Consider the following 4,595-nt stretch of genomic DNA (forward strand, 5'->3'; position numbering starts at 1 on the left):
GGGTTCTGTGATGACCTAGAGGGGCGGGATGGGGGGTAGGGTGGAAGGGAGGTCCAAAAGGGAAGGGATATATCTATACGTATAGCTGATTCACTTCACTGTACAGAGAAACTAACACAACATTGTAAAGCAATTATATTCCATCCCTCCGCCCCACCCTGCCAAAAAAAAAAAAGACAAAGATTAGAAAACCTCACAAGCTCTGTAGAATGCAGAAGGAGGGTAGGAGGCGTGGCTCCCTCAGAAGCTAAATCACTGTCTCTTTCACCCACAGGCCTGGGATGTGCTCAGATCAGTGCCTCAGCAAATTAACTGGGAAAGGAGTACATCGAGGCTGTACAGTGTTACCCTGCTTAACTTAACTTATATGCAGAGTATATCATATAAGATACCAGGCTGGATAAAGCACAAGCTGCAGTCAAGATTGCTGGGAGAAATATCAATAACCTCAGATATGCAGATGACACCACCCTTACGGCAGAAAGCAAAAAAGGAACTAAAGAGCCTCTTGATGAAGGTGAAAGAGAAGAGTGAAAAAGCTGGCATAAAATTCAACATTCAAAAAACTAAGATCATGGCATTCGGTCCCATCACCTCATGGCAAATAGATGGGGAAAAGTGGAAACAGTGACAGATTTTATTTTCTTGGGCTCCAAAATCACTGTGGACAGTGACTGCAGCCACAAAATTAAAAGATGCTCCTTGGAAGAAAAGCTATGACAAACATAGACAGCATATTAAAGAGCGGAGACATTAATTTGCTGACAAAGGTCCATACAGTCAAAGCTATGGTTTTTCCAGTAGTCATGTATGGACATGAGAGTTGGACCATAAAGAAGGCTGAGTGCCAAAGAACTGATGCTTTTGAACTGTGGTGTTGTAGAAGACTCCTGACTACAGACCCTTGGACTGTAAGGAGATCAAACCAGTCAATCCTAAAGGAAATTAACCCTGAATGTCCACTGGAAGAACCAATGCTAAAGCTGAAACTCTAATACTTTGGCCACATTATGTGAAGAACTGATTCATTGGAAAAGACTCTGATGCTGGGAAAGACTGAGGGCAGAAGGAGAAGGGGACCAAGGAGGATGAGATGGTTGGATGGCATCACTGACTCAATGCACATGAGTTTGGGCAAACTCCAGGAGACGGTGAAGGACAAGGAAGCCTGGCGTGCTGCAGATCAGGGGGTCGCAAAGTCAGACACGATTCAGCAAGTAAACAACAGGAACAACAAATTTCAAATTACCACAGGTTAGGGACCACTGGATCCCTCCCAGAGAGCAGAACTCACACTTGTCAAACACACGTGCCTTATCCGGTAGCTCCCACCACACACCCATGGTCCTGAGCAGTAGGTGCCGTTGTTGCCATGTCCAAGTTGGCACCTTTCATATTTTGTAAGCAAACATGCATTGTCCTGAGAAATGAGGGAGGAGAAAGTATCTGCAGCACAAAAGGATTCCCACTGTGCAGGCACATTTCCTGACTGCTGCCACATCCTAATGACACACGACATCCCTTTATCCATGTCAGTGAGCACACCTCAGAGCCATAATGTGCAAAGCATCATCACCAAACCCTTTCTTCCAAACTTTTTTGACCATAAACTCTAAAAAGAAATACATTTTATCCTGCAAGTAACACATATGTCTATGTAAAATATATATGTATACTATAAGCCTACTTATGCAATACAATGCACTGTGACATTTTCCATTTTATTTCGTCTTTTTTTTTTTTTTTTAATGCAGACCTCTATCCACTAAACAGATTTCATGACCTTATTGTGTTGGAACCTGCAATTTGAAAGCATATGATATTTCACAGAAAAGTGGTGCTTTGTAGAAAATAATAAAATTCTATCTAAAGAAGAGAAACTTTCAACTTCTAGGCAGAAAAGTTGAAGAGGAATAATATTTTTGCTTCTTTTAACTTTCATCTTTCAGGACATTTTAAAAGCATTTTATCTCAGCAAATGAGCATTTCTACAAAAACCCATCTCAAAACACTGTGGATCATTATTCCCCTTACACTGAAGAAGAAAAAAATGGAGGTTGAAAAGGTATTGACCTCACCTACCCACCTTCCATGTGCAGTATTTAAAAATGCACATGTTTGGGAATTAAAATTTGGCTGTGCCTTCTGGGACTTCCCTGGTGGTACAGTGAATAAGAATCCGCCTGCCAATACAGGGGACACAGGTTGGGTCCTTGGTCTGGGAAGATGCTCCCACGTGCTCAGGAGCAACTGAGCCCGTGTGCCACAACTACTGAACCTGCGTGTGCTCTCCCACAAGAGAAGCCACCACAATAAGCACATGTACCACAACAAAGAGTAGCCCCTGCTGACCACAACTGGAGAGCGCTTGTGCACAGCAAGGAAGCCCAGCCCAGCCAAAAACAAGTAAATAAATAAATTTTAAAAATAAGATTTGGCTGTATCTTGTAACGAATTTTGAAGTTGTGCTGCTTGAAATTATTACCCCCCCGGCAAGGTGACTGTGAAGATTAAATGAGATAATATGAGGGAAGGCTCCCGCTGTCCTTTGGGTTCTTGGCTTATCTTTTCCGGGATGTGCCTGAACTCTGTGTGACCCGGGGGCTTATTCACTGAACACCTGCCCTGCTGGGTGACAGAGGACAGAGGATCCCACAAGGAGTTTACTGGTTCCATTAGTAACAATAAATATCATCACAAACTAGGATTCTGGAGTGTCTGGGCTGAGTATTTCAGTTATTCCTCCAACAGATAATTACGGTGAGCTTTCCATGCCAGGCATGACCTGCCCATGTGCAGAGACTATGGGGTGTAAAAAAAACAGGAGACACAACTACAGCCCTCATGGTGCCTGCAGTCAAATAAGAGCTTAGAGGTTGTGAAAATACTTCACGTTCCATTAATGTTACATAGCCTGTTCCCTTATCTGTAAAGTGAAGTAAGATTAGATCAGTGGTTCTCAAAACTGAAGATTTCACAGATAAAAAAGGCTTTCATAAAAGAAACTGAAAAAAAAAAAGCAAATGATCTCACAATTCTATAAAGTGAATGAATCATCACTTTAAAAAAAAAATTACATAGCCTCATTTTTCCCTTTTACTATATAAGCCAGTTTTTGTCCTGGAATTTGAGGATCCCTCAGGACTTGCCCAGCTCTGACTTTGTAGAATTCTTTGGTTTTCTTTTGCAGCAACTACTTACATGTAAAGTGAAAAGTGAAAGGGTTAGTCACTCAGTCGTGTCTGACCCTTTGCAACTCCATGAACTGCCAAGCTCCTCCATCCATGGGATTTCCCAGGCAAGAATACTGGAGTGGGTTGCCATTTGCTTCTCCAGGGGATCTTCCCAACCCAGGGACTGAACTCGGGAAGTTCTATTTACATGTAAATTCTACCCATATATCCCCCAGAACTGCAGACAGGCCAGACACCTGTCCCTAGGAGAATCATTACAGGGTCCTTTATGAGAAAATCTTAGTACACACAACAAATTCTGGCTCCACCCTTGACCCTGAGTGCTGAAAAGTGCAAAGGGACCAAGTCCTGGTGACTGGAAGGCAGAAAGAAGAGTCGTTGAGGAGCCACCACAGGCCTAGCCCAATCCTTGGTGCTTTCCCACCCACTACTTTAACATCACAACCATTCTAGGAGAAATATATCTTCCTCTTTATCTCAACTTTTCAGCTGGAGGAAACTGAGTTCAGAGAAATTAAGTGTCATGCCCAATGTCACACAGCAAGTAATCAGAATTTAAACTCAGATCTACTTATCGCCACAATCACACCTCATTGGCAGGAAGAGACATCAAAAACAGAACGAATGCAGAAAGGCTTTAAGAGATTTATGCGACTTTTGACATGAGAGAAATTTGAAACTACATTCAAAAATTCAAACCTTTGGTGGGAATGTAAATTGGTACAGTCACCATGGAAAACAGAAGAGAGGTGCCTCAAAAGACTAAAACTACAACTACTACACGACCCAGCACTACTCCTCCTAGGGATATGTCTGAAAAAAAGAGATCATTAACTTAAAAGATACGTGCACTCAGATGATGTTTATAACAGCATTATTTATAATAACCAAGATGTGGCAGTAATGTAAGTGTTCGTCAACAGACAAATGGATAAAGAAGATGTGATAAACACACCTACACGTGTGGATACGGGCACATACAATGAAATATGACTCAGCTGTAAAAAAATAAAAGTTTGCCATTTGCAACAACATGAAAGAACTCGGAGGGTATTATGCTTAGTGAAATAAGTCAGACAGAGAAAGACAAATAGTGCATGGCATCACTTATATATGAAATCTAAAAAAATAAACTAGTGAATATAACAGAACAGACTCACACATCTAGAGAACAAACTAGTAGTTACCAATGGGGAGAAGGAAGTAGGGAGGGGCAAGATACGGTAGGAGGTTAAGGGGCACGAACTACCATGTATGAAATAAATAAGCCACAAGGATATCTTATACAGCACAGAAAATAAAGCCAATATTTTATAATAACTATAAATGGAATATAATCTTTAAAAACTGTGAATCACTATGTTGTATACCTGAAATCTTTATATTATACAGTACAATACC

The sequence above is a fragment of the Oryx dammah genome, unplaced genomic scaffold, assembly GCF_014754425.2.
Source record: "Oryx dammah isolate SB20612 unplaced genomic scaffold, SCBI_Odam_1.1 HiC_scaffold_11, whole genome shotgun sequence".
Taxonomy (NCBI): Eukaryota; Metazoa; Chordata; class Mammalia; order Artiodactyla; family Bovidae; genus Oryx; species Oryx dammah.